The sequence below is a fragment of the Coptis chinensis genome, chromosome 8 (genome assembly GCF_015680905.1).
Source record: "Coptis chinensis isolate HL-2020 chromosome 8, ASM1568090v1, whole genome shotgun sequence".
In the NCBI taxonomy this organism is placed as follows: Eukaryota; Viridiplantae; Streptophyta; class Magnoliopsida; order Ranunculales; family Ranunculaceae; genus Coptis; species Coptis chinensis.
This window is the reverse complement of record NC_141463.1, coordinates 56,113,237-56,140,214: the sequence shown is the minus strand read 5'-3', so window position 1 is coordinate 56,140,214 and position 26,978 is coordinate 56,113,237. Positions and strand designations below refer to the sequence as shown.

Here is a 26,978-nt window from a genome sequence, read left to right as displayed (position 1 = left end):
CACAATGACCAAGTGGAACAAGATATTGCTTATCAGATTTATGAGGTTGAAGGTGACCCTATTGATGTTTAGTTAGTTTTTCATTTTATCAACTCGAGGTCGAGTTGTTTTAAAAGAAGGGGTAAATGATGTAGGACAATAAGGATGGGTTCTATAGAATTAGGAAGGCTATCTAATTATTAGTTTCTTATTTGAGTTTAATTATAATTAGTATTTTTCTTTCTTGGTTATCAAGTATGATTTATCTATATAAAGAGGCCAATGTAATTTGGTTAGGGATCAATAAAAAACCAATTATCAAATATCAAATCTCCAAAACCCTTTTACACTTTTCTCCCTAACTTCTACAATTCTTCAAACTTCAATTCTTCTTCTTGATTCTATTCTCTCTTTTGAGGATCTCCACATCCTTTCATCTCTTTCTAAACCCTTGTTCCTCAAAACTCTCTTGATTTCCTCTTGTACACCTTTGCTGATCACTCGTGCATTGGTTCTCTTCTTCTTGAATCTTCGATTATATCTCTCTCCACAGCATTGCATAGAATGCATTTTGAATGATCATTGATATTCAACTGCATTAGTTTGTTTTGTGTCAATAAAGCTCCAGAGTAAACTTGCTAACTAAAGAACTTGTGCCTCGGTGCACCAAACCAATTTACTCCAAGCCACCTCTCGATCTTTCCTCATGATGGCTTCATACCCAGATTTCAATGTATATTTCCCTGAGCTTGTTTCTGTCCAATACCATCTGTCTCCCATGCCTCCTCTGTGAACCTTTGTTTTCTTTATTTCATCTTTGATGACAGTTAATAAATTTACATTGTCACAGTTCCAAGTGTGTCCTTGCAGAATGCAGCTCACCTTGGCTTTGTCGGGTATTCCTGATGCTTGTCTAGCATGTTGATCTACCAGCTGTGCTAGCGGTTTGTCAAGCACCCATCTCTCATGCCATGATGACGTGTCTCTCCCATTAGTAATCAACTTCTTCATCATCCCCTGTGTAGCTACTCTATTCTGTAGTATCTTCCTCTACGAGCATGAGCAGTCTAGGGGTTCTTTCATTGTCCAAAACTTCTTTGATTTGATGTTATTCTTGCTCATCCATTTGACCCATAAGTTCTCTTCCTCAGTCATGAGCTTGAATGTCAGACCACAGATTGCAGCCTTATTCCATGCTGCCAGTTTATTGATTCCCAACTCTCCATTGCTATTTTCTTGACATAGAACTTCCTCACTGACATGGTGTATCTTCTTGTTCATCTTTGATCCTGCCCATATAAAGGTGGTGCGTTCTTTGAAGTTCATTTGTGACTGTTTTAGGTAGTATCAGAGTCGTCCTTACCCAGTAGAATTGTACATTAGTAAGTACTGATTTCACTAGTTGCACTCTGCCCGCATATGAGAGTATTCTTGCCCTCCATGATGTTATCCTTTTTGACATAGCTTCAATAAGAGGATTACAATCATCAATGCTTAATCTTGATGCTACCAGTGGCATACCTAAGTGCTTGACTAGTGGTGTGATCAATTTAACTCTAATGGCTTTTGCTAGGTCTTGAGCCCCTTTAGTTGATAGTCCTGCAACAATAATGTTACTCTTCCTGTTGTTCATGTGGAGCCCATAATATCCTTCAAATTTTTCAAGAATTTGTACAATGGCCCGAGTGGATGAGACTCTACAGAAGACTATCAGGTCATCGGCAAAGCATAGGTGGGTTATAAGGGGGTTAAAGCATTTTGGGTGAGCATTGAAGCTTCTCTTCTGCCTTCCTTGTTCTAGCCTCACTACTAGAGCTTCCATAATCAATACAAAAAGGTACGAGGATAGTGGATCCCTTGTCTTATGCCTTATTCTCCTTTAAAGCACCCCACTGCTTGCCCATTCACCATAATAGAGTATGAAGGTGTTGTGATACAAGCCCCGATCCACCGTACAAACTTATGGTGAAATCCAAGCTTAACAAGGGTGTCAATGATGGCTTGCCATTGTACATTTTCATAAGTCTTTTGTAAATCTATATTCAGTGTGCATCTTGGTGAAACTCTTTTCCTCAGATAGTTCCTCATAAACTCATGTGATAGGAGTAGATTATCCTGGATTTGCCTTCCTGAAATACATGTTGATTGGTTCTCCTGTATGAGTTTGGCTATGTATTTCTTCATTCTGTTTGCAAGCACCTTTGATATAGTCTTATAGACATTACATCATGCAATGGGTCTATTGTCTTCCACCTAGTTAAGGCTATCAACTTTCGGCACCAGTGTGATGTTAGCTGCATTGACACTTCTTAACATTCTAGATGCCTTGAAGAAATTCTTTACTACCATTAAGAAATCAGATTTGATAATGTCCTAGTATGCCTTGAAGAAATGAGCTCCAAACCCATTCGGCCCTGCTGACTTGTCATCTCTAATATCAAAAAGAGTTTCTATAATTTCCAAGTCTGTTATTTCTTCCACCATGTTGTCTGCCTCAACTGGATTTAGTTTACATCTGAATGATAATTCTTGCAGCATGTCATTTGTATAGGCTTGTGTATGTGGGGACCCCAGAAGTTCTTTGTAGTAATCTTCTATCACCTGTTGTACCTCCTTTTCAGATTTGGTTCGCTGACCATCTTTATTCATCAAACCCCATATTGAGTATCTTTTCTTTCTCTGCTGAACAATCTTGTGGAAGAAAGTTGTGCATTGATCCCCATCTGTATCCCATACTATTTTTGCATGTTGCTTAAGCATTTCCATTTCTTTGCTCTTGAGTGAGTTAAGTTGTTGTGTTAGGTCCTCCTCTGTTTGCGCAAGCAAAGTGTTGCTTCGTTAGAGTTGCAGTTTCCCCTAAACTTCTGTTAGTTCCTCTCTCACTCTTTCAATTCTCTTTTCTATATTGGAGAAGTTGTTCTTTGCCCATCCCTTAATTTCTTTCTTAAGAAGCTTTAGTTTCCTTATGAGTATGAACATCGGGTTTCCTTCAAAAACTTGCTGCCAGTTCTCTTTAATAACTTGATGTAGACTGTCATCTTCGGTTCAGAAATTGTAGAATCTAAACAGCTTCATCTTTTTGTTACTTCTGGTTGCACTTCTTACTATACATGTGCTGTGATCAGACACTACTGCTGCTTTGAACTCTGCTACCGTGTTATTGTATTATGTGTTCCATTCTTCATTAACAAGGCATCAATCAATTCTACTCATTTTCCTATTGCTTCCAGTACCTTTATTCGACCAAGTGAAATAGCATCCCATACTGTTTAGATCCTCAAGATAAGCTTGTTCCACACAGTCTCTGAAGTCTTCAATATCCTTCATTTGTACTGGTTCACTTATTTTCTCCTTTGTCTCTAGTGCATTATTAAAATCATCCACTAAGATCCAGGGATCTTTTGTACTTTTTGCAGTTATCAAAATGTCCTTCCATAGCTCCTTCTTTATGCTTAATTCATTCGAAGCATAAATGAAAGTGGCATAGTAACTTGTTGCTGTCTGAAGATTATCAACCCTGGTGTGTATTAACTGGTTGGTGCAAAATATCTTCGTGACGTTGATCATTCATGAATCCCACAAAACTCATATTCTGCCATTGGGGTGTCTCTTATAGTTATCCATCCAATTCCAATTGAGTGCCAATGAATTAAAGATGTTGAACTTATTCTGCTATTTAACTCCAGTTTCCATAAGTCCCATTAGAGAGACAAAATTCTCTAGTATAAACTTCTTAACCTCCTTACCTTTTCAGAAGTCGTTTAGTCCCCTTACATTCCATGCTCCAATCAAGTGTATATCCATTAAAAACTGTGAGTTTAGGTCTGGGACCTATCTTGTTCCTTCTCTCCTTGGGGTTGGCTATCTGTGGTTCTTTCCCTCCTTTCTTCCCTTGAACTTCATTGTGATTTGTTCTCTTTTCCTTCATGCCACCACTTCCTTTTGTCTTTTGGGTTGTAGTCTGTACTATAGCCTTAAACTTAGGAACTTTTGGTGCCTCTGATGCCTGTTCTGCCTCTTGTATGTTGCAATTTATGTACACTCATATGCTCGTAGAAAGTCTATATTATCATTTGTCTCATTCTCATTTTCCTCATCCTCATTGTCCATCATTAAGCAGTTAGATTGGTTTGATGTTGGAATTTTTATATGAGTTCTTAGTGTGATTCATATTTTTGTTATGTTAACTCACTGTTATTGATTAGTTTGGAAATGGTTTTGGTTTGATACTTTGATTAGTTTATCTGTAATTGTGACTTAAGTTGTCAGCATTTCACGATCCAATTATTTATGGGGAGCCACAAATGTCTGTTTTTTGTGAAATGGGTGTGTCTGGATGTCAGGTGGCAACTTATACTTGTTATGATGTTAACCGAGATTCATTTTCTCACCCTTTAGTGATTAAATACACTATTTACATTGGGACCATTGGTTGCATTTGTCAGACCGCATTTGATTGTGAGTTGGATTGAGATTGGTAGTATGATTGCATTTGTCATTTTTCATTTGAGCGCATTTGAGATTGCGTTTGTCATTTTTTAGTTGGGTGAGATTGATTATGACATTTCGAACACGAGATGAGAGTGACATTCAATTGAACAACAACGACAAAGAAGACAACGAGCAGCTTCTGGCATGTTGACCTCCATTGAGTTGAATTCCTCGGTTTGTGAACATGTGTTGTTCATGCTGCTCCAGTTTTCTTTAACTTGCTGTCGAGGTATCTCTCTCTCTCTTCCGGCCAATTGTTAATTTTGTTGAATAACCATGGCATGCGCAGGGGCTCTGCTCACTCCCCACTACAATGCAATATACTAGTTATGTAACTTGGTTGGTGTCTATCCCGACTGTCCATACCCGCCCCCACCCCCGCAGCCCCTATCTCTCTCTCTCACCAAATGTTTTCCTTCCAAATCCACATTCAACGCTCATTTCCTTTCTTCTTTCTCTTCCTTCAACATCACTTCCATACAAAAATTCAAACTAGTTTCTTCTTTCTTCTTATTTCTTACTCTTCATTTCAGTGTATTGATTAATGGGTTGTTTTAATAAATTGGGGTTCTTTGAATCGAAGTATCAAGTGATGGGGTTTTATCCTTTTAGTGATATTTGAGGTTTTTGGACACTTTTAGAACTTTGGGTGTTTGATATTTTTTCTTTTTCATGATTTGGGTATGTTTTGTTTTCATGATTTGTAGCTTAAACGTGTTTTCCATGTTTTGATTTGTTTTTAGATAATAGATTGATAGTATGGTATGGTATATGATTGAGCTTACTAAAAGGAAATGAAATTTGATTTTTTTAATGGAAGACTTAGAGGAATGTACTTGGTGTTTGGGGTTTGATATCGGCGTTGTTAATTCAAAGTTAAGCTAATAACAATGTCGTTAGTACTCTCAGAGAAAATAGTATCGGACTTTCTTGTCAATATGATGAACAAGTAGTCCTGATTTGAAGGAATATACACTAAGATAGTCAACAATATGATCCGAGACCACCTTGTAAATAGCATGAGCATAAGTTCCTTGTTTTTATCCTTTTATGGTGGGAAAAGGCATTAGCCTGCCTTAGTTCCTTCAATCAACTTTCTAGGCATGCTATGCTTTGAAATTTTCATGACGTATAATATAGTTTTCTTAAATGAGATGTTCTTAGAATTCATTAGAGAATGTTTTGGAGAAGAGAACCCCACTATTCCCTGATGGTAACTGGGGACTTGGGAGTGTTATTCTCCACCCTTTCTCCGCTCATGCCCCCACTGCAATGCAGTATACTAGTTTAATGATGTGTTCCAAAAGGAAATATTTGGTTGATGAGAGTTGGGTACGAGAGTTTAACTCCCATGAAGGTGTTGCTCTGTGTGGCTCGAGAGCAGTTGCGAGTAGGTTGATGTAATGCAATCTCAAATCTCAGTTGATAGTCTCTTGTGAATTTGACTGAGATATGAGTCTGCTACATTGCATGAGTGAAATCATTGTATTAGAAACCTCTCTTGGCTCACCTCAATTTGTTGTCTATCCCATCCTTTGGTGGTACTACATCTTAAATGAAGAAAAGCGATTGTCGTTTCCTAGTGGAGCTTTACAATTTCGGTGAAGTCGTGTGGCTCTTTGGACGTCTACACTAACTTTTGGGAGAATGATTTCATGAAGGATACCACTCTGAGTTTTCCTTGAACCTGTTACTGTGTTTATGCTCTACTACTTCTCTGAATTTTGAAATTACTTGCCATGATCAATTTTCTATTTTGAAAGTCGAAATGCCGCCTTCACACTTAAATAGTTGTAGAAAATGCTTCTATTTCAGTGCTTGGTATAAGATTGGAGTTTTCTTTTGATATAAAATTTAGTACAATACTGGAGTGACGTGCTAGCGTAATTAAATTTGAGTGTCGCGCGAGTTTAAAGTAATGAAATTCTAATAATCTATATAATAAGATATGGTTTTTTTTTAGCACTGCAGGACAAAATAACAAGTTGCCTACGACAAAGGACGGTCATGATCGATTTTTAGCACCATCGAATAGCTAGTGAGTGCTGATCTAAAATTCTGAAATGGGACATTGACGAAAACGGCTCCCACTTGGTATTTATGGGCTTTTCTTCATGTCAAGTCATGGGTTCGAGCCGAAAAAACCTAACTTTCGATGTTTTTGTTAGAATTATTGAAACTCATTGTGGTGTATCTGTTGAATACTAAGGGTACTCAAAATTCAGCAAATCTTAGTTCTGCCTGCCGCTACTTTCAGCAAATCATCGTCGAACACTCGAGGTATCTACCCAATTCAATTATTTTGATGTTTTTTTTTCTCCTTTTCAAATTAATTTCTTTGTCTTCTTTGATTACTTACGCTCTATTTATTTCAAAGTTTTAATGTTTTTGTTATTTTAGATTGATACGTTTGTGTTTTTGAATTGAATAAGAAATGAAAGATGTTTACTTTGTAAATGAATTGAAAGTTTTGTTGTTTTTGCCTGTTTGAATTTTGTATTTGAGCTAGAATGTGTGTTTTTTTTTGCTTAAAAAAATGATGCATGAAACACTGCTGAGTTGTGAATAAATGGGATTTCGCTCCTCCCTTATGATGACTTTATTCCTATAAATGACACGGAGATCTTATAATGCATGTCTTACAAACCTTAGTGTGCAAACGTGATTCTGGATTTGATTCTTCAGTTGTGTGTGCAAAATTGGGCAAAAAGTTCAATTGGAAGTTGACGTCTTTGTATGTTAATATTCTTGCCTTTGTTTTGCAGGTGTAGAAACTAATTATTGAGTAGCATAGTAACATAACATAGTAACATTGTGAAAATATAAAGTGATGTAATCTGGCCTGGCAATTGCATGAATCATCCATGTGCGGAAGCTTTTGTTAATATTTCCCACCATTTCTCAGCACACTGTTTTGTTACTTTTTTATCACCTCACCTCAAATTTTATACAATCCAGTGTAGTGGGAAGAAGTAAACAAGTAGTTCATCAACTATTGAAGACTCTAAATCGAACAAGAATGTGTTGATTACTTCAGCATGGTACAATTATGAACTTCTTGGAATTACGGCTTCTTTTTTCAAGTCACCCACCTCAAATGTTGAAGCCCAGGATAGAGTGCTTGAGCTGGATGGAGATAGGTCTTACATTGCTGATTGTGCCCAAGTCATGGAAAACTTTAAGGAGGACTTTGAATAGTCTTATTTCATTACAGGTTTGATAGCTCTCAATTGTGTCCATAAGTTTGTCTTACAGTTTATTAATTTACAAGTTAGTTTCACAGTGTACATGTACATAATTAGGCTTTGTTTGTGACACAGTGACACTGTAATAGTTAACTTAGACAACTGCATGCACTATGAGCAAAGCAGACCAATGACGAATCTTATCATAGTTTAACGTCTTCTCTTACCTATTTGAAATGTTCATTATTCGCGTATAAAATTGAAGAAAAAATATCCTAAGTATTAGCTCTATTGATTTGGCTTTAGGCATTTTCTTGCAATTTCAGGAAATTTAACACTTGATGCTTATGAAGAAGGCTGTGAATTTGCTGATCCGACAGCATCCTTCAAAGGACTTCGTCAATTTACAAGAATTTGTTCCAACTTTGGATCCCTGATTGAAAAATCAAAGATGAACCTAACAAAATGGGAGAAATTCAAAGTAAATCCGGTTTATTGTCACAATGACTGTTTGGAAAATAGAGATCGCCTTTAGAGCATTTTGCATTTATCCTTGCTTGAATAATACTTTGGATGCAGGATACGGGAATAAGCCATTAGAGTTTTAGCTGCATATTATTGTTTTCTTGGAGACCCATTCTTTCTGGTAGAAGCCCCTTAGCTCCTTTTGAAATCTTGCTCATATATAGGCTCTTTTTAAATACAGATCATATAAATTTAATTTGCACTATCCAAATTATTTATGTGTTAGTCTGATGATTCATAAAGGATACTGGTATTGAATAGGCATGAGGTTCCAGAAGTTGAGTATTCGATTGTGACAATCCTACTCATAGAATTGGAAATCGAATACTATATGATGCATGGCATGGAAGCTTCTAATTTTATTATTAGTAATCTTATTAAGTTAGAAGAGTTTCCTATTTGTTTTAGATCTAGGTTATTTAGTAAGGTTTCTAATCGGTTTCTAATTAGAATTAGGAACATGGTTTATTATATAAAGGCATCTAGGCCTTCATTGTTAGGGTGGTTGTTATTGAATATTATTTGGGATAATTTGAGATACCCCCCTATTTTGCTTTTTTTTTTTTGAGATACCCCATACTAACACAGGAAATTGACATGGTGGATGATACATGTCATATATCATGATGATACATGATATGCATTATCCTCTTACACAATGATACATGACATATATCACGATGATACAAGACATGTATCATCTGCCACGTCACTGTATTGAATAAATGTGTCATCAGTAGGGGGGTATATCAAATGAATTTGAAAATAGGGGGGTATCTCAAATTATCCCATATTATTTCTTTCTTCATGTTTGAAAGTTTCTACTAATCCAATAATAACTACTTACCTAAACAACTCGGAATAAAAATTCTACTAAAACAGGAAAATATTCCTAAACATAATACAACTAACGACCTAGCCACGAGATGAGGAAGGGCCAGAGCCATCCGTCCTACGTCGACGACGCTCACGCCTTCCTGAGTCAGCAGAAGAAGAACCATCATGAGGTGGTAGGCGTCATAGGACTTCTTCTTGAAACGCGCTCTGCTGCTCCATGAAGTTATCCATGGCTTCCCAATGCTCTTGATGAGTCTGAGCGAGAGTCTCCATGTTAGACTAGAGATCCTGGTGACTATCACCTAGCAACTGAATTTTGTTTTGAAGCTTCTCTTGGTTACGTTGAAGATGACTTTGCTTAGTCTGAATAGCCTCACAGAGGTCATTAAGAGAACGCTAGCCTGTACGAATCGTCTCATACTGGTTATGGAGAGTTCGTAGGGCATGATGAAGTAAGGAGACACGGGCTACATCCATAGTAGCCCTTTCCAAAGCTCCTATATCAAAACAGGTTGTATCATTGTCCTCTTCCTCATCCGATTCCATCTCAGCAGCCAAAACCTTAGCCAAATTCCACTCCTTCTGAATACACTCCCTATAAATATGTGCATTCTCATACACCTTCAACTTAACCTTACTCGACTCCGGAACACATTTCTAAAACAACATAATCTTTATAATCAATGCAAGGAAAGCTGTTGTAGTTTGCCCAACTACTTTAATCTCATGTATCATAAACTCAAGAATGCAAAACTCATACAACCTGTTCTGAAGGATCTAGAGAATGTGCAAACAACTTGCATTGATGTCATTGGCTTTCGTGGTGGCAATCACATTCTTACCAATCTACTAAGCCACAGCCAGCTGGTTTCTTCGCAGAGACGTCTGTCGAACACAATGCGAGCCAGGATTTTAATGTCCTTCTAACACTGTCTCCGTCATAAACGTACCGATTCCACCAAGCTGAGATTCCTGTGTGGTGATCACGATATCTCTTTACTCAATGCCAGTAACCTCAGCTAACACTACTGTAGTCAATTCCTTCCGACTACCATTCACCTCCACAAAATCCTACGACCATTAACCACCCTCTTCTTGTAAAAAGAGAACACCAAATCCGGGTAATAAAAATCATTTGTGGTATACCACAACCCTTCCCACTTCCTAATGCGCATTTCTGTATAGTAGAAGGGTTCAAACTGTTGAGCAGTAAAAACTTGCTTAGGAAGAATTTTAGGGTTTCTAAGAGCCATTGAGATCTGGATTTGAAATTTGTGGTGAAAATTAAGGTGTGGAAGAGTAAAAACTAACTCAGTTGAAATTGGAATTGGGGTTGTGTGGAGGTTAGGGCGTAAGCGCGCTCAAGGTTTTCTGGGTTCAGGCGATGTTCTTGAGTATGGAGGCGAAGAAGAAAAGAAGAAAAACCGCATGGGTTTTTTAAAAGGGAGTCACGTGCGGGGTTTAAAAATTTCGGGCCCAAGCCCAAAATAAATTTGTAATACCCATCTTGTCCTATGCCTCATATAACTTAAAACTAAAATTCCCGATTCGTTAATTGTCCTATTTTGGTGAATGATCTATGAAAATGATCAACAAAGAAAATGCAATCCAATGATCTATAAAAAAACTCAAATCTAACCGTGGTTGACATATAAGAAGATGGAAAATACCTCGGAACGCTTGCATGGCATAAGTTATGTGATCAAAAGAAGTCTAAATTCATAGATAGTGTCAACTTGAATCAAAGTACGACTAAACGGCATAAACAACAAGATTAGGAAGCTGAGCGATCAAGAATGGAAAGGCCAAACACCCCACCCCAAACAATTTTTTGAAAACAGGGTTTAGAAAATTTGTTTAAAAACGTGGGTCTTTTAAAGTCAGATTCCCGAGACTTACTAGATTACTGTTTATACGGTTTTAATATTTTTTTAACTTTTTATGCATAAGGTTTAATATAAAAGAAAACAATAAAGCAATAAGGACGTAAATCACTCTATAGAGAAACATGACTCAAAAATGAGAAAACGTGCAAGAGTGGAAAGTGTGAATTACGTTAAACGTGGACTTAGGATCCGGTACTTACAGCCACACACTCCAAAGGGAGGGCCCAGATTACTTTAATGGTGCACTTACCAATATATGGAAATAAAAGGAAGTACACCAAACATCAAAGGTCAGTCCTCATAGACAGGGTCCTGTAAAAGGACATTCTCCACATCTGGGGACATTAACTCATGAAAATGTTTTAACCGTTGGCCATTGACTTAAAAGGTCACTACTACATAAATGCTCATTCCCCACGGTAGGTCAAAGAGTATATCCCACGGTTTCACTAATAACAGTGGCTAATAGGCATTTGTCACGGTAAGAATAGCTTTTCTAATTTCGGCACAAGCAAATACCACTAGTCTCATAAAGCAGTGGCATATAAAGTGCCATATACCACGGAACGACTCAAAATCAGTTAATTTGTGCTTCGGTATTCATATATCCCACAGTTTCAACAAAAAAGGTGGCGAATGTTTTGCAAAATAGACTGGATACTGTGGACAAAGGCAGCCTACCAAAACCCCTCACCCTACCTTCAAAAATGAAGAACAAGCTATCTGCATCACTTGGTCTTCCACCTCCAAACCCGACTGTGCGCCTACCTTTAAAGTCTCACTAATTTCGACAACCTTTTCACTCATTTCAACGACACTCTCTTATCTCCTCCAAACAACAATATCACATTCTCTTCAATTTCCATTTCAATGGAACAAAAAATTTCTACCCCAAATCAAAAATTGGATTAACCCTAATCGCTAAAGGGAGTCCAAAGATTCAAACTTTGATGAAAAACTTGACAACTTTTGAGAAAGCACTCATTGGTTCATCAACTGGAGGTATGGCTGGTGCTTTTACTTATGTCTGTCTTTTACCTTTAGACACTATTAAAACAAAGTTACAAACCAAAGGGGCAACTCAAATTTACAAAGGAAGTGTAGATGTCATTGTGAAAACTTTCCAAGCAAAGGGGATATTGGGTTTTTATAACGGCATTTCTGCTGTAATTGTTGGTTCAACTATTTCTTCTGCAATTTATTTTGGTACTTGTGAGTTTGGAAAGTTGTTTTTATCGAAATTTAGTAAATACCCATCTGTTTTAATTCCACCAACTGCTGGTGCAATGGGGAATATTGTGTCTTCAGCTGTAATGGTGCCGAAAGAGCTTATTACTCAAAGGATGTAAGCCAGTGTGGTGGGTAGGTCTTGGCAAGTTTTGTTGAGTATATTATAGAAAGACGGGATATTGGGTTTATATCTTTGGTTATAATCTGCGACTTTGCTTAGGAATTTACCTTTGGGGTGTTGAGTTATTCGTCGTTTGAGTATTTGAAAGCCATGAGTGTTGGCTAAAACTAAGAAAGGTCATTTGGAACCATTTGAGAGTGTGTGTGGGCGTTAGCAGGGCTTATAGCAATGACTTTTCTTCTCGGTAAGATTTGTGGATAATATGCTTGTTATGTTATTTTGCTTATAAACTTGTTGTTGGTTAAGTTTGAATTGTAGTGTGCTACTCAAGTTGGAAGATATCTTGTGACTATGATGAGTACTGGAGTCATACTTGCAACTGGATTTCAATTGTCAGGTTTGAATTTTTCATAATTTGGTGGGACATTTTACAATAATTTGGAATTTTTGGATTGAGAAAGTTTTGTGTGAATTTTGTTTGAAGGTGGGAACAATCAATTGGATACTTTGATATGGTATAGTTGGCTTGGGGGAATTATAATCGGAACGATGATTGGTTCCAATATGGTTTTGGAAGAACATTATAAGGCTGGTCCAAGAAATATTGTCATTACTGGAAGGTAAGATTTCTTAGATTAGTTTGAAATTTTAATTACTTTCAATTTAACTGATATGTTCATTTTACTGTGATTATTCTTCTTGTTGTTGTTTTTGTTGTTCCCTTCTCAATCTGTTTTATGTTTAATATAAACCAAAAGATATTTCACTTTCATTGTAATATTTGCAAGATATTTGCAGAGGGACCTTTTCCCAGAAGGAAGAATGTTTCTGGTTCAATGATGACATCTCTTCCAAGAGAAATTGGTGGTGCCCCTCCATATAGTTTTGTTGTTAGACTGTCTGAAATAATAGGAAGCTTCAAGACCCTTCGAAAAATTGCATTATTTTGGTGTAGAGTCATCACAGAAGTAAGTAAATTGGTAGTACTTGAAGAAAATTAATTTAACAATCAATTTCATTTACACAAGACCATCTTGTTCATAGAATGATGTATCAAAATAGTAAAAATAAATCTAGCGTAAAGTCGTAAACTCTTTGAATCGTAATAACCCGGAGAAATGTAGACATCTGGTTCTGTCGCATTCACCCAAAGATATGAATTGTCGTCGTGTCACTGATAGTCCTTTATCAATTAAGATTTGTGATGTAATTGTTATGAATTCTTGTTTTCAGTGTTGATGTTTGTCTGATGAAAATTAAAATCATATACTATTAGATATTGGTGCTGCAAGTTAATAAATTAGGGGAGTGGTGGTGAATCTAATTCTATAGAAAGACCACTCTATGTCACACTAGACTTTCCATCACATTCAACTGTTGGACTTCAATTGTTCAGTTTTCATCACTTGTTAATATATGCTGATTTTGATTTAAGTATTGGTGATGATAGGATTAATTTAGCATTGTAAATCTGTTGGAATGCATTGATACTGTTGTATTACTAAATCTTTAATCTGAGACTATATGAAAAACATGGAAAAGTAATTGATGAATCCTTAAAATATGCGGTTTGAGAAGACTATGGTTCGATGGATGACCAATTACCTCACATGCCACTAGATGAAAGTCCATATCTCAATACTTGTCTTTTGTATCAACAATTGCAGGTTATTAATTGTTGTATTTCCAGGAAGATTCGTCGTTCCATGGCCTTTGATTCACTATAGTATATAATGAGAGAAGCTGGTCTAAACACTGAAGCAGCAGTGGTTTCTCTTGGCTCAAGCTCTGCACTTTATGCTAGAGTTAGCACTGGGGATCTTGTTCTTTGACTTGGAGCTCATCAACCATCTGGAAACCTAACCATGTAGGTTGAGGAGGCGTATGAGTACAAAGAAAAAAGAGCATAAAAAGTAAGCAAAACAACCCGAGATACAACTGTCACCTGCTCTCTAAAAAAATGCAAGCAGTCCTGCCTTGTTTTTTCTTTCTTTTTCTTTTGCCCGGTGATATTGAACTTTTAGTGTTTGAATGTAGTGAAGAGATAACTGATTCATCAAAGGGGGTCTGAATTTTTTACCTGCCCTAGCATAAATATTATCGTCATGCTGTACTTTTTTTTTCTTTAATAACCAATCCCCATATTTGAATTCTCACTTGTGGTGCTGGATGTTCTCAACTCCTCTCTGACATGCAAGCTTTCAAGGTGAAGTATAAGTGCAGTGAACCTTTTCTTTATTTTGGGCATCCTAGGGTGCTTAGTTGCCTTGATGCTAGTTTGTGTATTTGTATAATGGTAGCAATATCTAAACTCACATGTTTTAAATATTGTGTGTTAAGCTGCAAACCCTGGGTGCATCTTAGAAGATTTTGTAAGATGGCATTCTCTTCCAGACTGGTCAAGAAGTGATCCAAAAGATGAAGCTCAAGATTCCTATCTTCAGGATTCAATATCTAAAATAGGTCAACTATGTAGTCGGATACAGAAGGAAGGTGAGGTGCTATCCTTTCCAGATGCATACATCTTAGCTCTTTTGTTCATTATTTATCACTGAAAGAAATACTTGAATCCTTCCTAGTTTTACTTTCGTAGTAGTATATCTGAATCCTTCCTTCCTAGTGATCTCTTCCAAAGGCAGAGCATCTGATTCATGCCTGGATGGAGGACAAGGTAAAAAAAAAGATTAGCTGATCATGGCAGTGTACGCGAGCCCTTGTTTGCTATGTATGTTTTTTGCAGTCTTATGTTTTTTCAGTGGCATTTTTCTGGCCAAGTATGTTGTGATGAGCTCGGCAGCATCAATTTTTTATAGTGCTGGCCTGGTTGTGCTTTCTTTTTAAGATATATTGTTGCTAATAGAGCAGGTTTGTTTTAGCTTCCATCTGCAAATTAAACTACTTAACTGAACTTAGGGGGGTGCTTAATATATTTTCTTAACCCATGCAGACATTACATACAGTTGTGATAGCAAATCTTGTGAGTGCAACTTCTTGTATACAATATCTTGTTCTTGCTTCTTTGGACCACGACTTCTCTTCATATTATTTAATTCTGTCCTTTCTTTTATATTCAGCAGAAGAGACTACCAAATGCATCCAAGAGCTTCGTATGTTGTTTTTAAATTTATGAGAATCTGGCATACACTTAAAACTGTAAACAATTAATCTTGGAATACAAGTTCGGGAGTTCGATCCCAATCCTGGAACTCCACAAGAACTAATTAATGGAAGTTGATAAAGCTCGTGAAGTTTCAAAACCATCGGTTCCAGATGAAAAATAGGTCAGATCAATCTCCTCACGAAGCTTCAGGTACTCGACGAATCTATTTATTGCTTACATTACATGTTCATCTAGAATGAGACCAAATAGATCTAGATTAATGTTCCCCTGCTTTTTAGTGTTATGTTGGGTACATGGCTTGCTAGTACATTTTGATGCACGAGAATTGTTTTTTGGACAGTCCTAGGTTTGTAGAAGTGGTGTTTTTGTTTCTAAAGTATTTTAAAACCTTCTATAATAGTTTGGTAAATTAATGTTTTCACATTGGCAAGTTCTTTCTGTAAAACCCCACATTTTTGGGCTTAAGAATGAGTTGGGCCATTACTTCCAGTAATGGGCCTAAGGTGGATTTAGGGGTGCAATAGAATCCATGGGAAAAAGGGGGGAGGGAGTGCTGGAAAGGGAGGACACAAACTCTCTCTCTCTGTGGTAATTGGAGGGGTTTCTCTTCCTTGGTCTCCCTCTCACAATTTCGAGGGTACACTCATCCACCTCAATATAATTACATGAAAAGCTAGGAGTGGGCAGCAAGAACACAGAAGAAGAAAGTGGAAAAGAAAGTTTTGAATGAATTGGTGCATCTAATTCTTCTTATTTTAATCTTGTCATATATTGGGTTTCAGTCTTTGCTGAAAGGTTTTACAAGAGTTTGTTGGTTAAAAGTATTAAAAGGTGACTAAGGTCCGTAGCTATTATCTTTGAACGTCTTTCGTATCTCATTTAGAAAATTTTATAGTAAGTACTATTTGTTAAGGATGTAAACTTTTTGATAGTTATGGGACTTGGATGTATATATTTAACTTGTGTTTTCGATAATGACTTTGTACGAAGTGCTTAGATGATCTGGCATTAGTCAAGACATTCAAGTACTTTGGCATACTAAGTTGCAGTAATCTCATTTTGCAAACCGGTTACTTAACTGCTCTGGCATTGGTCGAGACCGTTAAATAGCTGGGTTAATCAATGAGAAGTATATTGCTTAAATTTTCAGGTTATGACAGGATTTTTATTTATGAAATGTTGAAAATACAGAGGAGATTCTGCTAAATTTTTTCCAGAAAAAGTCATGTATCTTAGGTATATAGTTGTTTGAGATTTGGGGCGTGACACTTTCCTAGCTCGATAGATCATTTTGTTGTTGTTGGGTGTGTTGTGTAGGGTATCAATTCGATGAAGGGGGAAAAGCAAGAAGACCAAAAGAAAAAAAAGAATTGCATGCTCTCCAATCTGACGATCATCACTGCTATTTGAGTAAGGTATTATCCGGGTTCTTTATGCTTATATTATCCGAGCTCTATGTACTTGTAGCATATTTATTTATATCATGCATTCACTTACCTTCGTCTGTTAGAAAGGTGCCAAATGCTGCATTTTTTTTAAGCTTGCTTGTTAAAGAGTCCACAGGGGGGTAAATTCCTTGAATGAATATATGCCACCGATTTTAATTGTTTTGATCCTTGAATGAGTACTTTTTTATTTTATTTTTTAATCACGACTATTTCTTTTGTAGGGTGACCAAATTTTGTTTAATCTTGGCTGAATGTTCTTGGGACGAGAATGCCAACATAGAGGAGGATGTTCTTGGTGAAGTTATTTCGAATGCAAAACAAAATAGAATAAGTTGGTTTGGAGGTTTTTTATAATATATTTGTATTGATTATAATTTGGATTTTCGATTGGGAAGGGATTGTTTTCAAATTGTGTTAGCAATTCAATGTCTTTGTGTTGGATGTGTAAATTTATTTCTTTTGTTTGTGTTGCACTATGAATTGTTTATTTGAGCAATGTGTCTTTAAATCCAGTGTGGATATATATGGTGAAAATGGGCAGGTTGCAGGTTGAATGAATATGATTAGAATCAAATAATTAGGGGTTTTAAAAAAAAAAAAAAAAGGACTATAAACCACGGTTTGATAAGAACCGAGGTATAAACAATTTATATAACCCACAGTTTGTAATGACTATACACCACGGTTTGATAAGAACCGAGGTATAATTAGTTTATATAACCTACGGTTTGTGTACAACCATCGTATATATTATCACTATTTCCCACGGTTTGTAAATATAAGACCAAACTTTTCTGACTATTAACCACGGTTTGTAAATCCTAATACCACTGTTTTACTTGAAACCGTGGTATATAAGAGGTACTTTTCCCCACGGTTTTGTTAGAAGTGTTTGTCACGGTGGTTGTTACCACGGTATGAAAACAGTGGTTAAAGGCTTTTTACCACTGTAAATAACAGTGGTATATGAGCTTTTCTGTAGTAGTGGGTATTATTATCCTTGGGGTTTACCAAGGTAATTGCCCCGTAAAGGGTGACTTCAATAACCAGAAAAGGACCAGACCAACGGGTTTTTAATTTCCCTGGGAAAATATGCAAACGTGAGTTGTAAAGCAAAACCTTTTGACCAACTACAAACTCTTTACGCAAAATATGTTTATCATGAACACGTTCCATGTTAACTTTGTAATCCTTCGCGAGATCATAAGAATCGCAACGGATTTCTTCAACCTCATTTAATTGCAATTTGCGCTTGACACCCGCCTCATCAATATTAAAGTTTAGGCTTTTTATAGCCCACATAGCACGGTGCTTGATAACCGTAAAAACAATAGAATCCTAAATATTAATGTTAACAACACTAATACGTAATCTTACCGTTCTTACGTTTAAATCAATTCTTCTTACTCTCAAAACATAATCATGCAATATAATGAGTAAGGATTCGTTCCACTCTTAACTGTCTAGACTTAAATTGAATTCAACTAATAAAACCCAAAAGGAACAATGGTGAGAGTAATGATTTGATGTGAAATTTCTATACTACCATTCCCAACACAAGAACAATAATAAGAACATGTCATTATGGAATAAGTAATTAACTTTATAAATCTAATAGAACAATAAGAACAAGATATGATTGAATGAATGACAACTATTTTATTTATCTAATGAATGATATTCAATGATTTAAATAACTAATCTAAAACAAAGAATGAAACTAATTAATGGAATGAAAACTAAGTAATTAACTAATCTAGATCTATGTATCTAACCCTAAACTCCATTAACATTAGCTTCCTAACCTAACTATATCTAACAAAGAGTCAAACTTTTGTTTTTATACTTTTAGATCCAAAAATCGTGCATGGGCTTGGAGCCATGTTTTGGGCCGGAAAATCGGGCCCAAAACCCAATTTCTTTAGTCCAAAATGGGCTCTTCAACTGCAATTGGCTTTGATAAACGTTTCGATTTCCCGTTAATTATTATTTGAGGTTAGTTCAGTGCAATTACATCCACTTTATTATTTCTCGTTAGTTATTCATTAAGGTTAATTCAGTACAGTTGCATCCAGTTTTCGATGTTTCATTAATTAGTATTTTAGATTTGTTCATTGCATTTGCATCCAGGTTCCAATCTCCTGTTAAATACTCTTTCAGGTTAGTTCAATACATCTGCATCAAATTTCTGATTTCCCGTTAATTGTTTTTCTAAGTTAGTTCGATAGTTTACAATTTCTATACAGTTTGCATACATGTAAGAGTATGTTTTTATAAACTCACTTTCCTTTTGGGTTCCTAATTAATTACTCGTATGAGAAAGCTAAAAAAACGGACATTTATGCTTTGAGGTCAGTGCGATACAGTTAGATCCGACTTCCGATTTTCAGGTAACTATTTTTTGAGGTTATTTCAATGCATTTGCATCCAATTTCTGACTAATTCTGCTTTAGTTCACATTAGAGTGCCAAGGAGAGAGAGAAAACTAACTCTCATATATTAGAGTGCCACATAGGAGAGAGAAAATTCTCCATTAGAAGTCTCTGCTAGACATCTGCAAAACAGATCTAAAAGTCGAGCTGAAACCGATTAGAAGTCGGATTAGTGATTGAGATTGGGTTATAAAAGGATGTTGCTCGTTAAACCCTCAAACTAATGGGGACTTCAAGTGAGGGAACAGGAGTAACTTAGGTTATTCTAACCCTGCGATCTGGTGTACCTGTTATTCGAAAATAGACATTATTAGTTTTAGGTTATTAGATCCTATCCTCTGCTCTTTCCGTTTTTTTCCTTTTTGGGTAGCTTCAGACCACCTGAGTAGAGATTTGATCTTTATCCTGATAACCATTTCGTCATGGCTTTAACCTCCTCATCCCACCCCTCTCTCCCCCCCACCTCCTCCTTTCTTTGGAGCTCTGTTTCATAACCGTAGCTCGTCTCTCTTCAACAACCACCGAAGTTAAATAGTTACGCACCCATCTTTGAAGATGGGGCTGCTGTAGTTCCACAAGATATCATCGATGAAGGTATAAGTGAATGGAAGGACACAGTGGTAGGGTATTTCTTGGATAAGAGGTTGGGTTTCCCTTTTTGTGAAGAGTACATTGGAAAGAACTTGGAAGCTCAAAGGTACTATGGAGATAACTCTGGACGTGGAACCGTGGTTTTATCAGGTTTCTTTGTGATTGAGGACAAACAAATGGTGTTGGAAGGTGGCCCTCTCTTCATTGCAGGCAAGATATTTGTAATTCGCCTTGGTCACCTGAGGTTGAAGGACAAAAAAGCAATATTAACACTGTTCCTATCTGGGCAAAAATCTTCAAAGTTCCAAAAGAACTCTGGACAAAGAATGGCCTCTCATATTTGGCTAGCTTGATTGGTGAGCCACTTTGTATGGATGGAGCTACATCGGAGAAAAAAAGGCTGGACTTTGCTAAGGTATGCGTTACTATTCCCCGGACTTCGACTTCCCCGCGATCAAGAAAGCTTTAAGCTTGGGGTAAACATGTTTTTCTTGATGTGGAGTATCCTTGGAAGCCTCCATCTTGTACCATCTGGCCCGTCGGTTTGGGCATGCTACAAACAAATGTCCAGCCTCACCACCTCAGTCCGGGTTCCTAGGGGAAGAAATGCTAGAGCACAAGAAAGGACATTATCACTCTACCAGCGACTCCATTTTGCCGGCTGCTGTCTCTGCCTCGAACTTGGAAATTTCTCCAATTTGCGACTCTGATTCGAATTGTCCGGTCGCAAAGCACCCAAAGACAAACAAATGTCAATGTAGCTTCGCAAATGTCAATGAAGCTTCCGCGAATCGGACCGCCGCTCGGTTGGCATCCTCGAGTTCACTGAGGCTGGACATGGTGACACAAATGGTCAAGCAGAGCGGCACCAACAAAGAGTTATTCCTCTTAACCAACTCCTAAATAGTAGAGAAATAAATATGTATGAAGGGTTAGTTGATGGAAATGAGGATGTAGATGACGATCTCTCAGAGTGTGAATCTGAGTTGTTTGGGGATACGTATATAGGGGCTCCAACGATTGCATTGCCTAAGAGCACATCAAAGTATGCAGTGCTTTCTGAGAATCAATGGACTACTGTGAAGCCAAAAAGAAGCAAAAGGATCCAAGAGCGTTCTTCAGGAGAAATAGAGCCTACACTTGCAATGATGAAGAAGGTTAAGTCGTTAACTAAGAACAAAAATATGAGATATCTTGAGGACTACACAAAAGAGTTTTGGGATGACACTTTGGGACTCACTTATGTGTGTTGTGCTTGCGAAGGTTTCTTTTGTAACTATAAGAAAGCGCAGACTCATCTTAGGAAAGATCATCCTAAGATTGTAAAGGAAATCATGACTAGGAAGTAGGATTCTTAGCTCTACTTTCTTAGGGTTCGATTGTAGCATGTCTAGTGATCTCAGGTGTGTTAGGCTTATAGTCTGTCGATTTGCGTCTATGTGTAGCTCCTTTTAATGATCAAACTCTTAGGGAGATTTGTAAGATTTACCCTTTTGCATTATAAACCGGTGGGGGTCTGCCTTAACCCCACTTTTTCAAAAAAAAAAAAAAAAAAAAAACCCTCAAACTAGTTATATTATATTATTATTCCCTTTTCTTTCCCCTATTTTCAGATTTGGTCATTAAATTCCACTGCTTCCGAACCCTACCTACAAGAAGTTTGTGTTAGCACGTAAAAAATAGCTTTTAGTATTGTTTGATTTATTTTTGTAATCATGTATACGATGACAGCAAGTGAGAAAAAGGATATTCCGTTTTCTAGCGACGATGAAACAAATTCGATCGAAGAGGAGGATGAAGTGACTGATGATGAAGTGACTAATGATGAAGTAGTGATTCGGAATGTGGATCGGGAATTCGATTCGGATTGGGAAACGGATGAGGATGATGGGATAAAATACGAGAAGCCACAAGGGGATAGTTGGACGAAGGAGATGGATAAGATCAGAGGATATTTTGAGGATCCTAGTAAGATTGTTACATTTGATATGATTAACAATATTTTTATAGCTTCTAGGGTTCGGAAAGGAATAGCAAGGCTTGAGGAGATAGAACAACTCACGTTGTTGGTAGAGTTTGCTAAAATACCAGCCCAAAAGGTTGACATCCTTGTCTATATTGTATGGACTCAGCTTAAGGTGGTTCCTCGTGGACATGTTCCAGTCACGGTGTGGAAAAAATGCATGCAAAACATGCTTGTCATAGTCGATATCCTTGAAGAGAATTTAAAGATTGTGTTGAATTTGGGTTTGACGATATTAGTAAGGGAATAAACTGTGATGGAGAGGTACGGATCTGGCGGGCAACCTTGCCTGATTTGTATGCATGGGTGGCTTTTTGAATTTTGTATTGGTCTGAAATCAGCGAGACTTGAAAGTTGGGCATATAAGGAGATGCTTCGTTGTTAACCGGTTCTCTTGCTTCTTTCTCAGAAGGTTTTCAAGTATTTACAACTACGGAGAAAAGATTTTGTTGAAGCTGCAATTGTTGCACGAAGAATGATGGAACATTTGTACTATAAACCCCGAGAGGCTTATGATGCGATGCGGAAACTTGTGGAGCAGACAGAAGGTGGAGCTGTTCAAGTGTATTGGTGGCCAACACCTTCTCTTATTTCCAAACATGCACAACAACGACCCACTTTTCCGGAGAATGGCAGCGCATTGATGGCTGAGCTGCGTGCTTTTATTGACAAGCACGGGAATGATGCGGCTAAGGTTGATGCTATGTTATTTGCTATATATCACCACGCCATCAATGACGAGTTCTCCGTATCAAGAGATTTACTCTTGATGAGCCACTTGCAGGATAAGGTTCAACATCTGGACGCATCAACCAAAATACTATTCAACAGGACAATGGCTCAGCTTGGTTTATGTGCATTTAGAGCCGGACTCATAGCAGAAGCTCACAGCTACCTTTCTGAGTTATATGCTGATGGAAGCATTAAGAAGCTGCTTTGTCAAGGTGTCTCAGATTGCAGCTGCCATTACAAAACTCAAAAGCAGGAAATTATGGAAGCAAAGGAATCAGATGCCTTACCACACGCACATAAATCTCGAGCTTTTGGAGGCTGTCCATCTGATATGTGCTATGCTTCTGGAAGTTCCTAATATGGCAGTGAAGACTCATGATGCCAAAGGGAAAGTCATAAGCAAGACATTCCGTAAGCTGTTTGAGGAGAGTCAGAGACAGACTTTTACACCCTCCCCTGGAAGTGTTTGTGATTACGTAATGGCTGCCTCTAGGGCCCTTAGCCAGGGAGATTTCCACAAATCCTTCAATTTAATCAAGTCCTTTGATTTCTGGAGGTTCCTCAGGAACCAGGATAATGTCCTTGAAATGCTTATGACCAAGATCAAAGAAGTGGCCTTAGAGAATCTGCCTGTTCAGTTTTTCTCCATGTTATAGTTCACTGAGCGGACCTGCTAACCACCCAAAGATCAAAGAGCACATCATAGTGAATAAGATGATGATCCGATCGTGGAGCTTCATGCATGTGGGGACCGGCATACCCTTCACATTGTCAAAGCTACTGGCTCATGCATCCTAGTTGCCAAAAAGTTATTTATAGTTGCTGGAAGCAATTCGAAATTCTTTGAAACCAGGTCATGAAGAATTTTGAAGGGATGCCACCGTGTCAGGGGGGAAGGTTGAGGACTCTGTTGGAGATTTCAGGACCATTATCTTATGATTATTGTTTTTATCCCCGCTTTGAACATTGTGTCAGTGTTTGTTTTGCTATGAAATATTTAGATCCTTTGGAGATAGAATATTCTTGAAACGAGAATCTGTATTAGTGCTGGCTTAGTTAGTAATCAGTCCAGAAATGAAATATTTTATTCCTTCAAGTTAATAGGATCGAACAAGTGTGTATTAGTGCCAGATCCCGAACACCCTACTTTTATGGTCTGGAGCCAGACAGCGTACAATGTCTTATTTTGTTTCCTCTCTGCAGATTGTGATTTAGTTTCTATGAAATATGTAATATTGAAATTTGATTAAAAAAACTCACTGTCATCCGTGTAGTCATAATTTATCTTTGACAGTTTTTCAAATTGTTAAGTTCCATGTCAGTGTGCTAAAAACAAATACTACTTAAGTTTCACTGAATAGTAGGTTTCTACTACGTCACAATCTTAAATCTGGTAATATGCATTTAAAAATTAGGCGCTTCAAACATTTGGAGCGAGCTTATCAAATTAGCGCTTTGGGAGCTTTTGTCGCTTTCACTTGCTGCTGTTGTCATTATCATGTTACAGTTCTTGTTTGTATTGTATGGATGGTTGGCGTTCCAGTATGCAAATTTATTCTCTGCTGGTGATTGCTTTCTGATTTATGGCGCGGCGTTGTCGTTCTCCTGTGCCTTTAGGTACTACATCATCTATCATTGGCTTTCAAATTTGAGTCTGCATTTTCTCATAAATGACATGGTGCTTATATTGATATGCAGGTTGGCAACGTGGAGGCGATAGCTGTTCATTGGATGTTAATGTTTTTGTTTATAATGTGATTTGAGAGTAATTCAGTGTATATATGCTCATTTTTAATTATAACGTTGAGTAGACGAGGCTGCTGTCTCTTGTATCCAGTTGACTGCAAAAATATTATTACTTGCGGAAAGCTTGGGTTCTACATGAAACTTTTGTACATGGAGAGGAGAGAAGTGAATTTCGGAGCAGATAAATGTGCCAAAAGAGGAGCAACTTTAGCAAATGGGCAGCAACAATGGTGGCCTCACAGACCAGACTTCCTACATAGTATGGAGAACCAACACTTCACTTACTATAGATTTATTGCTTAAATCATTGTAATGTTGGAGGGGCTATAAGAGTCTCTCACCTGATATAATTGTAACTTTTTCTTTTTTCTATATACACAATTACCTTTTAGCAAAAAAAAACATGAAACTTTTGTATATGGTCAAGAACTTTTAGAGCAAAGGGGATCTTTCGGTGATAAAGCATATGATGCATGTTTTTCTGTGTTTGTTGTAATCAAGAGGCATTTCCTGTATCAACTTAACATAGATGCTGACTGTTCTCCAACCCTAGAGGATAGGCCGGTTCAGATTCTTTTGTTCTGCATCCTATTGAATTCCATTCCCAGCAGCTTTACTTTCCGTAAATGGAGTTACTGTCCTTCCACTTGCACCTTCCAACTACCTTAAACAATCTTCATGAACTCTGGGTGAGTGTACCTTTAGAGTGACTTCCCCTCGAGTACAGGCTAAGGCTAACCAAAAGCTACAAACGCAAGAGTTCGGAAAACACAGCAAACGGGAATCAAAATTTATTTTTTGTTGTTTTCTTTCTCAACGTGTCTTAGATTTTCTGTATATTTGAGAAACTATCAATATACATGACATTGAGATAAATAAAACAGAAAGTGGGGAACAGTTTCCGAGTTTCAGAATAATTTTTGCTCCTTCATTGAATTATAACTTTTTTTTTTTTCTTTGAAAAAGTTAGAGGTTAAGGGTACCTCAGCCTTTATAGATAATGGCCTCAAATACAAAGTACCTTTACAGTCCATCTCCTCTATTGTAGCTAGCTTTTGGTCTAGAGGAGGACTATAAATTACAAAATTGTCAACTTGTGACTTACATACCCCAGCCAGGTAATCCGCTACCTGGTTACATTCCCTAAAGACATGATCCACTATGAATGCATCAAACATACTACATGTCCTAGCGATAGCAACAGCTACATTTAAGCAATACCATGGTGGTTGCTCAGATCCTCTCATGATTCAAAGCACTCGTAAGGAAGCAGATCGTGCATATAGCCTCCTGATGCCAAGTTCTACTGCAAGCCTCAACCCTTCTGCCATTGCATTTAATTCTTGAAACATGACTGAGTTGTGTTTTGAGCTCCCACACTATGCCATAATCATATCCCCATGATTTGTTCTTATAGAGCCACCATATCCATTAGAAGAGGAAGTCATTTGAACCATCTCAGATTCAACACACAAATACCATCTTGTTCCTTTTCCCCGACACCATCTATGGACTCTTGTGACAAATTCCACATCAATATCTAACGCCAAGAATATGTCTCGCCCTTTTAAGAGTCATTGGTCTTTTCCAGACTTGCTATAAGTACAACTTCATAGAATTGAAGAGGTTGGAACTAACCTCTTCATGACTTTTTTTCCCCTTCTTTTTAACTTGAATTATAACTTGATATTGTCCCTATCCTGTCTTCACAGAGTATTTCGACTTGAATGATTTGATTCAATGCATTTGATTTGAAGTGAACAATTGAGATTCTAGGTCATAAATTTCTTTGGGTTAACTAGTATTACCCCCTACTAGATGAGCCAATTAGATTTCCCATTAGATGGGAAATTAGGGTCTCCCCTAAATACACACAAAAAAATTTGGTCAACCCACTTTGACTTTTTTTTTTGTGTGTATTTAGGGGAGACCCTAATTTCCCATCTAGTGGGGGGGGAAATCCTAATTGACTCATCTAGTGGGGGGGTAATACTAGTTAACCCAATTTCTTTTAAAGAAATAGTTGTTTATAGTTGAGTTTCAGATCAATACTTGTAGGTATGGAGATGCCATCTTATCTTAGATAAGAAGATGCCTCATGAAAGAGAAGATGTTTCAGGAGTATGCAATTTGGGTTGCACTTAAATCATATAGTTTAATTCATTTTTAATTACTAGTATACCGCGACATTCGGTTGATGTGTAATAGGATCCTTAACAAATAATATTCCCAAGTAGCTTCTTCGACAGGATGATCCTTCCATTGAATTAGCCAGCATGTGATAGCTCTGTTGTCTTTTTTGAAAATACCACGATCTAGAATCTTCTCAAGTTCCCATGCCAAAACGCCGGCTAGAATTGGTAGATTGGTGTTGGGAGTAACATTGTTACCCAACTTCAATTTCAAAGGCGAGACATGAAAAAAGGATGGATAACGACACCCATCCGAAGTGCCAACTTATAAGCAACATAACCAATCTTAGCAACAATTCGAAAAGGCCCGTAAAAATGAGGAGAAAGCTTAGAATAACTCTGAGATGCAGCGTGGATTTGGCGATAAGGTTGCAAACCGTAAAAATACCCAATCATTTACCTTCGAATGGCTGCTCAAGACGATGAGAATGCGATAGAC

The 26,978-nt window shown here is 37.4% G+C and overlaps 1 long non-coding RNA gene and 2 pseudogenes across 1 annotated transcript; all 3 read left to right on the top strand.

The window, feature by feature from the left end:
- The first annotated feature begins 7,323 nt into the window (after positions 1 to 7,323).
- On the top strand, positions 7,324 to 9,379 carry LOC147482035 (uncharacterized; annotated as a pseudogene).
- Positions 9,380 to 15,331: 5,952 nt separating this feature from the next.
- Positions 15,332 to 17,296, top strand: LOC147482034 (uncharacterized). The gene is made up of 3 exons (XR_015205144.1): positions 15,332 to 15,564; positions 16,693 to 16,790; positions 17,045 to 17,296. It is a non-coding gene; the product is annotated as an uncharacterized LOC147482034 (long non-coding RNA).
- A 4,958-nt stretch (positions 17,297 to 22,254) lies between these two features.
- LOC147482033 (eukaryotic translation initiation factor 3 subunit C pseudogene) lies at positions 22,255 to 23,399 on the top strand (annotated as a pseudogene).
- Positions 23,400 to 26,978: the final 3,579 nt, after the last annotated feature.